A 12,538-nucleotide genomic window follows, 5' to 3' on the forward strand; every position below is an offset into this window, starting at 1 on the left:
TACTTTTATCGTAGTTGTGTGATCTGATCTTGTATCTTCTATCGTACGAGTACAATCAGATTGATTGGCTTGAGAGTGATTTCTCCGATAGGAAAGATATAAAAAGTAATCACAAACATCTTCATCTCATTGTTTGTGATTCCGCAACATCTTTTTTCTCTACCATACGATTAAGATTGTTGTGAGGTGATTGATAACTCTAGGCTGTTCTTCGGAAATATAAGACCAGATTATCAATTGGTTCCTGTTCACCTTGATTTATCAAAAGACGAAACAAAACCTTTACTGTTTATCTGTGGGAGACAGATTGATCCTTTCAATAGATTTGTCTATGTGAGACACATTTGTTTATTTTCAAGTCTTCGAGTTTGGGTCGTAGCAACTCTTAGTTGTGGGTGAGATCAGCTAAGGGAATCAAGTGCGTAGTATCCTGCTGGGATCAGAGACGTAAGGAGCGCAGCTGTACCTTGGATCAGTGTGAGATTGGTTGGGGTTCAACTACAGTCCATTCCGAAGTTAGATTGGAGTAGTCTAGTGTCTGTAGCGGCTTAATATGGTGTGTGTTCAATCTGGACTAGGTCCCAGGGTTTTTCTGCATATACGGTTTTCTCGTTAACAAAATTCTTGTGTCTGTGTTATTTTTATTTCCGCATTATATTGTTTATCTTCATAATTGAAATAATACAGGTTGTGCGTTGAAGATCAATCAATTAGAATATCCGACCTTTTGGTTGTTGATTTAAATTGATTGACACTTGGATATTGGTCTTTGGTACCATCCAAGTTATTCCTTGTATTTGATTAGGACTCGCAGATTCTGCTTGAGTAAATCAAATCAAGAGAGAGATATTAACTCCTCGATATACTTTTATCTAGATTGAGTCTGACTGTCTAGTTGATTCTCTAGTAAGTATATTGGAGTTAGTCCATACAGATTGCTAAGCGAAATATTGGGTGGTGTACTTAGACCCCCGCTTTTTCAAGATTACCATTTTTTTCCTTTTTTGAATTCCATACACCATATCACAAAGCCATGAAACATGGATTAGAAAAAGTGTATATGGCACCAACTTGGAATCCATTAGACTCGACATTCCACACTTTTTTCAAGCTTGTAATAGGTTGGATTCCACCATAAAACTTGATCTATTCCCTGGAGATACGTAACATTCATGCTATTAGGCTCACGCTAAAAGCAACATTTTGATTTACTGTTACGTTTTCCTACGTTCTGTTTCAACAAAAATGATATTTTTCTTTATTTTTCATTTTGCTGAAAAATACGATTAAAATATTAGTACTTTTCACGACACATAAGGAGTGATGCCCCCACATGTGAAACGTGACCATCGTCATTTGGGCTTTGGCATATGCCGATATTAACGAACCAAGGAAAGCACTTGATTACGGTTTACATCTTTTGGGTTGGGACATTCTTTGTTCCCCTAAATCTGAAGGTGGTTTGGGATTTAGAAAGACCGAGCTTAACAACCTAGCTATGTTGGCTAGGAATGCTTGGAGAATTATTGAAAACCCATATTGCATGTTAGCCAAAATTCTAAAAGCCAAATATTTTCCAAAAACTAATTTTTTGAATGCTAAGTGTTCTGATAAATGTTCTTGGACTTGGAAGTGTTTACATGGTATTAAAGAGATGATTAAATCTTTTATTTCCTGGATTGTTGGGGATGGTAAATTTATTGACCCATGGTGTGATAAATGGATTCCATTATTGGGTTCTGCCACACCTAACCCTCTGGTTCCCCTTGACCCTAGCATAAAAGTTGATTATTTCATTGATTCTGTTACTAGAAAATGGAATGTTTCTAGACTTAACACTCATTTTGAAAATGCTTCTGTTAAGAAGATTGTCACTAGTCCCTTAAGCCAGCTTCGCACTCCTGATAGGAAGGCTTGGGATCTTTCAAAGAATGGTAAATTTTCTTCAAAATCTTCCTACTTGGGACTAAGAGGAATCATACCTTCCCCTCGTAAAACTCTTTGGATGTGTATTTGGAAAATCAGAATTCCTTACAGAATTCAAATGTTCCTCTAGAGAGCTGCTAAAAATGCACTCCCTGCTAGAACTGTCCTTCACACTAGAATGCCTATGCACTATGTTGAGTGTGCCATGTGGAAGGATCCTCAAGAAACCATTATGTATGCTTTAGTTTTGTATCCCTTTTCTTCTAAGGTTTGGTACCTATCTAGCTTCTGCATAAACACTTCTTTCTTTATTCAAATTTGTTTTCATGAGTGGCTTATGTTTTGGTTAATTGATCAAAATTCCAGATTATCTGATGATTCTCAATGCCTTTTTGTTGCTATTATGTGGTCACTTTGGACTAGTAGAAACAACCTGATTTTTCAAAATATTTCTGAAAATCATTTATATGCTTTAGAAAGAGCTAGATCTATGTTTCTCACTAGGAAAGCCAACCCTACACTACACCAAATTTTGGGATTAGAAACAGAACCAAACCGTTACGAATCGGGGTTGTAACGGCCCTCGCCTGTTTCAAAAGGGCGTATTACAATTTTTTCGCAACAACAATGGGGTCGTTACAAATTTTGTGTCGCAACGGCGTTCATAATTGAGCTGAGCCGTTACGAAATGCCACGTGGTAACAGCTGAGAGCCGTTACGACTTTTTTGTAACAACCCAGTCGTAACATGTAGGAGATGTTACTACGTGGTAGTTTAGTAACAGACCAGAACCGTTACGACTCAGAAAGTTGAAACAGGTTTTAGCCGTTACGAACTTTCTTGTAACATCAAAAAATTACTGCCAGGCAACATTGACTTGGTCAAAATAGGTCAATTTTGACCAGGTCAAGGCTAACTGGCAGTTCATTTTCCGCCGGAAATAAGCCGGAATTCTAAATGCAATACCATGCATACACCTTTCAATACATTCATAATCCACACTCAACAATCTATTCATATCACATTCATATAAAAAAATAATTGAAATTTTTGTAAGTACCAAATTTTACTGAAATTTCTCTAAGTACCAATTTTTTTTTTTTTTTGTTAAGTATCAGATTTCTAAGGGAATACATGGAAGGTTCCAAATTTCTAATGGAAAACAGAAACTTACTAATTGCCTACAAAACTTGAATAACTGCAACTTACAAATCTTGAAGTTGTTTTGTTCTCCACCCTTTCTGATCAAATAGAGCATCATTCGATTAACCACAACAAAGCTATATATCCTTTGCAGGCTTGGTTTGTTGAAAGCTTGGGTATCAAAAAACTCGATGTAGGCAGTAGACAATCCTGCATAATACAACAAGTTGCATTATTATGACAAGTAAACTGGAAGAAATGATGTTCAAAATACGCAGCAAGTAAATGCAAACAAGCATAGGTGTAACAGCAGATAGAAAATTTACTAACCACTGGAAAAGGTTGGAAACAAGATTCTCATTCTAGCTCATCCACTTTGAGACCAGATACTAGAAGCTTCTCATAAAAATTATCGTCAGCTGAGCCAGGCAACTCGCAAAGTCTGCAATTACAAAGTCAATTACAAATAAAATGCAGACAATGAGTGCTAAAACTACAGGACAATGAGTCAATAACATAAATATAGTAAATAATTGCACAGGACAATGAGTTGCCAAATCATTGATACAAAAGTCAATAGATATAAAACTTAGAGAAATAAGCTATAGTTCAATTTATACTTACTACATCTGATGCCAACCCAAATGCAGTTCACTTCCTACCAGCGCAATACCTCGCAAGTATAAACTGAGTGTCAAATCCACAAATTTGAACTTAATACTACAAAATTTTAACCAAGTGAAGTACTTACCAGGGATTCATATTTCCCCGGCTGGCTACTACTGCTTCAACTGACCTTGTGTGAAGTCCCTGTGCATTCACGTATAACATAACACAAATCACCTACAATTATATACAAAAAAATGATGAACTGACTGAAAATATCCGTTCATAAGTCGTTTTGTGTTCACATATATAGGAAAAAGTTACATTATACCAAAAAAAGTTGCTTCAGGTAAAGCTCTTCTTATGCACAGCTGCGTAAGAGTATGTGCATCAGTCATCATACTTACAAAAGTGTGAACTACCAAAAAAATAAAAAAAAGATCCTTCTTATGCACAGCTGCATAAGAGTATGCGCATCAATCAGCATACATACAAAAGTGTGAACTACCAAAAAAATCAAAAAAAGATCATTTATATGCTCAACTGCATAACAGTATGCGCATCAGTCAGCATACGTACAAAATTTTGAACTGCACAAGTATAACAAAAAGATCCATTTAAGTAGAGGCAGATATTACGCGATGCTCAAAAAGGCTGAGATCTATTAGCTCAGAAAGAAACAGATGGGGTGTCTTTGTTCGAGAGACACATCTTTGGATGAAGCACATATCCTCCAACATCTCTGAAGGTCGCTGCGTACTTGTTAGCTCTCACAGTGTTTGCATCTGGCTTAAGAATATCATCGATACATACCTTGGAAAGATGTAGTATAGGATCTCCATGAAACTAATTAGATAAAGAACCAGTACATAGCTCACCAGTTGCAACTACTTCACCCTCGTAGTCCAGTAACGAACAAAGCGGAAAACCATGTACTCTTGATGAAGCTGGTGATTGAGTATTCCCAACAGATGAACTTGTTGCAGCTGGTGATACAGTATTCCCAATAGGTGAACTTTTCGCAGCATGTGAACCTATTTGAGGTGAAGCAGAAACACCGCATGGAGTATGCGAGGCTACATCTCTTGAGGTGTTGGGCACATTCGAGCCAACTGATACTGGAATTGCATATTTAATTGCATCCACTACGTGGCACAATTTCACAAAGCCATCAATCAGAACACCCACCTTGCCACCTATTTCTTTCACCATCTCACCAAGACAACCCTCCTTCGTTTTCAGTTCATTAACCTTGTGACGCGCTGGAGCAAAAAGATTGATTTGCGTACGAGATATACGACCAACAACACGAACCCGTCCTCTAGAATCCGCCCCAAAATCCTTGGTCATTGCACAAGGTTGTTCTACTGGAAGACCTGCGTCCAGTTTTTCCTTGATCTCATCTTGGGCATTTTTGAGCTTCTCCTGTAGTGTTGAGCATAACAACCGATTAAATTTCAATATCTTAACTACCTAGTACATAGTTTTAAAAGAGTTAAAATAATTGTAAAGTAAACTGACTCACTGCGAATGGCGCCGTGATAGGTAAAATAGAACCACCTTCTTGTGTATGAGCTTTAAGCCACACATCCTCAGGAGTTATCACTGCACCAGGATTTGCGGCCTCCTAAGTTTACAAATACAATGTGAATCATATACTTGTTCATAAGAGGTTGAGGTAAGTCGTCGATATAATCGAGTTTCAGGTAAGTTGTGAATATAACAAAGTTTGAGGTAAGTTGCAAATATACGTACCAGTTCAGCTCTCACCATAGCATGAGTTTTGCGACCAGTACAATGTGTGTAGACATATTGTTCTCTTTTCCTCTTATGGTCAATTCTACTTTGCGCTGCCTTTTCTTCTCTTTCATTTTCGCAAAATTTTATCTAATCCTCTGATTTGACGCTTGGTGGAACATTTAGAATCCTTTCTTCATGAGTAGGAAGCAAATCATAGTAGGCAGAGCGCAACTCAGACTTGAATCTCCTCCATGGACCAGCAGCTGTCTTCAGAACATTTTCCTTTGATGTCTCAGGTACACCAAATTCATCCTGGAAAGACATAATAAATTAATGCCTTACTGATATGCAACAATCATAAAAGAAGTTAAGTATTGTACCTTAAGGGTTTTCCAAATATCCTCCTTATACTTTTGAGGCACAACATTCCAGCTTTTGTATGAAATAGGCACATGTGTACGAGCCAAGGCGCCTTTCCGGTGACCTAATGTTGTTGCGTTCCTGGAAACTGGTTATCCATATTCATTGACCTCTAATTCTGCCATACCCTGTGTAATTCAAACATCAAAATAGGGAAAACCAAATAAAGCTAAAAGAGAGCATCCACGTACACCAAAGATAGCTACCTAAACACCTCAAAAATAAGTGATCAGACAAATAAAACCAAACAATTCATGAAAAGAGAGCATTCATGGTATATATTGTTGGGTAAGGTAAAACACATCGCGACTGTTTCAGTTCAAAATATAGAATCAGTAATGAGAAGCTTTCTCAAATTCTCATTGTCAGTCAGAACTGACTGAAAAGATATAGGAACTTCAAATTTATCTACTGCAGACGTTAATCGCTGTCGTGAGTGCAACACCACGGACCATACCTCTTCAGTAAGATCCTTCGAGTAGAACACTTGAGTAGCTTCAGATGCAAGGATAAACGGCTCATCCACCACTGTATTTATGCTTCTCATTTTCGACAAGTTGGCCTTTACAACCTTGGAAACTGCATCAACTTTGCAAGCATTCTTATCTCCAATACTAACCCAATCACAATAAAAAAAACAGTTTCTTCAAAGTCAATATAGTTCAAGTTGATGATCTCTTTAATTACGCCATAATAAGTTATTTCGCTTCTTCGGTCGACTTCGCATGAAGCCTTGTAACAGCTTTCATTGACACATCGTTGTTCTGTGATACATTCTTCACCCTAGAACTGAGTTTGCTAAAAGTAAACCCATTGACTTGGTACTTCTTATATGACTGTGCCTTGAAGAGTGGTCCTTGCAGGAGTCTCCAAAGTGTTGAATCAGTTTCTTTGCCCTTTAACAACTGTAATAAAGCATGGCAGGGTCAGTATCATAACCAAAACCATAAAAAGTTGTACTCAGACCACTAGTGAAAACTTTACAGTAACATATTACCTCGTTGCGCAACCATAGATGAAAACTGTTTTAGCTCTGACCATTAGACTTGTCATCGTTAACATAAACATCATACTTCCTACAGCCAAATACCAATTCAAAGACTATCAAAGTTAAGTTTCTCATAACTAATTACAAAGATGACATCATGGCATCACTTCATCGATACGCAATTCAGTTCAACGCCATTAAGTTAAGTTATGGGTATTTTCATTTATGCTAAAATGAACTAAAATGCACTAAGTCAGAATTGTGCTACTAGCCTCTAACACGGATATTTTCATTTATGTTGAGGAGGACTAAAAAAAATTCATAATTGAATGAGGCATACGTAAAATTTACCTTTGCCAGTCATCTATTCCAACGTACTTGGATAGGATCCAGTTGCGGCATTGTTCAAATTGTGCTTGAGTTAGAGTAATCGGGGTTGCAGTACTTAGAGGCATCTCATCGGCATCATCACAGTCATCATCCAAAAAAGCCTGCCGAGTATGTTTATGAGTACCATCACCATCATTATATATGTCCTCCATAAGGTATAAGCTATCTTCTCGCAACGCATACCCTCTTGCAATGCACCCCTCAATGTACCTTTTATTGCACACCAATCCTTTAAATCCTTTCATTAACCTACACAGAAAAATTAAAAGATCAGAAAAGTTCAAAGATCAGGAAAGTTAAAAGAACATTAACCTACAAAATCTCAACTTAAAAATTAAACAAGAACATTAGGAGTTGTATTTACCTCTCAAAGGGGTACATCCACCTAAATCTGACCGGCCCACAGATTAAAGCTTCATCGGCCAGATGAATCATCAGGTGGATACTTATAACAAAAAAAGATGGTGGAAAATATTTTTCCATAACACACATTGCTTCCACCAGACTAGATTTTGCTTGTACAAGTTCGTCTCTGTTGATAACTTTTGCGCACAAAATATTGAAAAATATATTAATACGGAGAAGAGAAACTCGCAGATCTTTAGGCAATGAAGTCGCAGTATGAACTAACAATGGAAACAGAGATTGCATCATCACATGGTAGTCGTGAGACTTGAAATTCTTCAACTCCGGTGGACTAATGCTCACACAATTGCGAAGATTGGAACAGAAGCTAGAAGGAACCTTTATATTCTTCAGCACTATATAAAAAGATACCTTTTCCTCTTTTGTTAAGGCAAAAGATCCATCCTCCATTGTTGCCTTACCATTTGCACTATACTCTTTCAACCATAACTGCTTCTTAATACCCATAGATTCCATATCTTTCCGTGCATTTACACCATCTTTTGACTTACTGTTACCCATGAGAGTGTTAATGATATGATCAGTTATATTCTTCTCTGTATGCATAACATCTGTACAAAATGACGGACTGTGTTAGATCCCCAATTCGGCAAATCATGAAGAATGGACCTTCGATAAAATAGTGAGTGGTCAGAAACATCTTCATCGGCTCCCTGTTGCAAACTATCACCTTCTGCTCCTCTTTTACGTTTCTTTGCTGGTGGTTTACCCTTACCCTATTTGCTTCTCATATCCTTCACCATTTCTTGAATTTGCAATCCTGTTAGTGGCCATGGAGCTCTACCATGTTTTACCCCTCCACTGAAGTTTGTCTTTTCATCTCTATACTTGTGTTTGGATGGCAGCCATCTTCGATGTCCCATATAACATATTTTCTTACTATACGGCAGCCACTCAGAAACTGTTTCTTCACCACAGGTAGGACACGCATAATATCCATGAGTCACACATCCGGACAGAGTCCCTAATGCCGGAAAATCATGAATGGCCCATAACAACCTTGCCTTCAACAGAAATTCAGACTTTGTGAAGCTGTCGAATGTCATAACACCATCATTCCATAACTTTTTCAACTCGTCTATCAATGGTTGTAAGTATACATCAATGTCTTTACCTGGTGCTCTTGGGTCTGATATCAACAAACATAACATGGAGAATTCGCGCTTCATACACATTGAAGGTGAAAGGTTGTACGGACACAGTATCACCGGCCAACAGATGTAATTGAGACCAAAACATCCATTTGGGTTGAAGACATCAGTTGCTATCGCAAGAGTAACATTCCGTTCTTCCTTAGAAAATTCAAGACAAAAGTTATCCGCACACCGCCAAGCTGTAGAATCAACCGGATGACGCATTATATTGACATCTTTCTGTGCTCTAGAATGCCAAAGCATCGCCTCTGCTATCCATGATATACTGTAAACTCTTTTCAGCCGTGCAATTATTGGAAAATGCCTTAAAGTCTTCTACGCAACTTGTGTAAGTTTTATCTCATCATTAAAAACTCTTACATACCGAGGTTCTTGACATACCGGACATTTCACCAATGAACTACTATCCTTCCAATAAAGTACACAGTCATTTATACAAGCATCATAAATGACATAGTCTATCCCCAGCTCTTTAATAATCTTCTTGATTTCTGAAAAATTGGATGGAAGGGTGTTACCTTCGGGAAGCAACTCTTTCATCAAATCTAACATTGCTGTAACACCGTTGTCTGAAATTCCAAACTGAGTCTTTATGTTGTTCATCATAATAGCAGCGTACATTTCCGACTTTCCTTTAGGACATGAAGGATATAATGGTTATCTTGCCTGCTCAGCCGCTGACTTCTTTTTCTGATAACACCTGCTGGTTCCAACATTCACATCAACACTTGCTTCTGCATTCTCATCAACGCCTGCTTCTCCATTCTCATCCATCTCTTCCCTAACATTTCCATCCACATCTGTTGTAATACTATCATTCAAAACTGTTGTGACATCATTATCGGCTACATATTCAGTTGTAGTGTTACATGCTGCTTCTAAACTTTCCCCATGAAAGCGCCATGTTGTATACATCTCTTGCATACCATATTTCAGCAAATGAAATGATATCTCACTCAGGTAATTAAACCTTTAGCATTCATACAACGATGACAAGGGCATGAAAACAAAGTACACCCACCACCATTAATCCTGGCAAACTCTATGAATGACTTCACACCTTCTCTGTAATCTATCGACTTACAGGTACACTTCATACATTTCTTATCCACATCATTTGACATATTACCCTTCAAACATCAAACAAAATCACTTAGTCCTAGTGGTATAGAGTTGCCGAAGCCCTGCAAGTTAGCAACAGAAACATCCCCTCAAAGAAGAAAGAATGAGCTACAAGTAGCTTTTGCGAATATCCACTAGGACTGTTATCATATTGCCCACTGAGAATCACTCAATATCAAAACAAAACTTCCTAACTATAGTTCATTTAAACTTAAAAAACTACCTTAACATGAAACTAAAATTCAAATCATGATGAACATATTTATGGAACAACTAGCTGGCTATGTTCTCAGTTCAAAACTTCCTAACTTTAGTTCATTTAAGCTTAAAAACTACCTTAACATAAAAACTAAAGTTCAAATCATGATGAGCATATTTATGGAACAACTAAACATGGTAGTTCATAAAAACACATACCCCATCTATGTTCTCAGTTTCAACTTAGATAAAAGTTCTTCAAAGCTCAATAGTTGATGAGCAGCAACAAACCCTAAAGTCATAAAAGAAACACCCATGTTAGAAAATAAACCTAAAATCAGTTCATACTTTCATTTGACTTCCATTTACTAAAATCCATCAATGGACACATTAAATCAAAATCACCACCTCTATATTGTACAATTATTTAACTTGAATGGACCGTTGTTATCAATAGCATAAAAGAATCACAAATTATCCTAATTCACAAGCCCTATTACCTACCAGAAACTAGCAGTTTATTGAATGAGTTTATACTTTAACTTTGTCAAATCAATAAGTTATTTCAGTTTATAAAAGATTTAGTACAGCCAAATAGAAAGGAATTAAGTAACCAGTAACCCAAAATCACAAATCACTGCAACAATATTAACTATTAAGTGTATAATCATGGATCAAAAAATATCAGTGACTTATAGTATGTAACTAATTTCAGGTGAACCTAATGATGTCAATCAGCACCCATAGCTTATAAACTAGAAATAGAAATTTTCGAAACTAACATAAAACCCTAAAATCAGTTCAATTTTTCGAATTTTATACCTTCTAAGTCTTCAAAATTCTTCAATCTTCAAGTCTTCAAACCCTAACAGGAAATTAGAAAAAAAAAATCGAATTAGATTTATATGAAGAAGATTAACAAAACATAACTCATATGAAACAAATCTTTTTAGATTCACGGATTAAAAAATAGAAAAGATAAAAATAAAAATGAAATGAAGCCCTAAATAACAGATCAATTAAAAAAAAGATGAAACCCTAAAAATTGAAAAACTTATAACGATTAACACTTACACAGATCGATGATTGAAAGGTATTGAAAAGATTAAAGAGATTTTTGTGATGTTTCTCGGCTAATACGATCTCTGTGATGAAACCCTAGTTTCATCGCCTGAGAGGAGAGAAAAAGCAGAAGCAGAAGAGAGGAGAGAAAAAAGAGAAAAAAAAAAAGGATAATGAATCTCGATCTGTTATATTACTGCTATCACGTGAATGGCACACTCGTGGGAGGAAATATCCTCTCGTATAACTAATCGTGGGTGGAAATATATTGCTAGGCGTCTGAGTCGCAGGCGCACATACTCAAGGTGTGACGACCCAAGTGTGACCAAGCGTGTGAGTGGCACGCCTACAAAAATTTTCGTAACGGATCAAAAAATCGTAACGGCTTAGACCTGTTACTAATTTTTTAAAATTTAGTAACGGCTCCAGCCTGTTACGATTTTTGTAACGGCCATTTGTAACAGGAAATTTGTAACGGCCCATAAGTCGTTACAAATCCCTGTTACTATTCCAGGAATTTGGTGTAGTGTTGCTCAACTTTATATGCTGCATCTAACATTAACTTCTCATCTCTTTGACTCTCTGCAATACGTTGTTTTCAATTCCTTTACTTACTTTCTCTTTCTTCGCACTTATCAATGTCGATTTCTTGACAGTTCCTACTTTCAATTGTATCTCCTCTGATTATTCCAATGCCATTAGGCAAAGGGAACTTTATGCATTGATGAAATTTCGATGCCACCCCCAGTATACTGTGCAACCATGGTCTACCAATTAAAGCATTATAAGGTGATTCGACATCCATTACACAGAAAACAATGTCCTTTGATAGGTTCTGTAAGAGAATTCGCATTGTCACTTCTCCTTTTGGCTTGTTTGCACTCCGTTAAATCCATAAATTTTGTATGTTGAAGGAATTAACTCATCATCTCTTCCTCCCATAGTTTTGTATGTGTGATAGAAAATGATATCAACAGAACTCCCAGTATCTATTAGTATTCTATTCATAGCCCATGTGTTTGCTTCATCCTCTTCATCATCCTCTACTTTCGGATTTGGATTAATTCCTAATCTTACCACCAATGGACATTCATGTGATTCTCCTCCGCCTGGTGTTTCTTCCGTGCTAAATGAGATAACTTGTTTTTGCCACTCTTTTAATGGTGATACTTTCACAAGATTTAGGATCTCTTTGCCTTCAACATCTCTCACATACACCCTACTTAAGATATTATCATGGAAATCTTCTATATTCTTGAATGAATGTATAATCGAATTACAACACAAGTTCTTCGTTTTCGCACCTACTTCAATTATATGTACATTCTTTCCATTATCCGCTTTATACTCATTTCCCCTTAGT

This window comes from Papaver somniferum, chromosome 5 (assembly GCF_003573695.1).
Source record: "Papaver somniferum cultivar HN1 chromosome 5, ASM357369v1, whole genome shotgun sequence".
Classification (NCBI taxonomy): domain Eukaryota; kingdom Viridiplantae; phylum Streptophyta; class Magnoliopsida; order Ranunculales; family Papaveraceae; genus Papaver; species Papaver somniferum.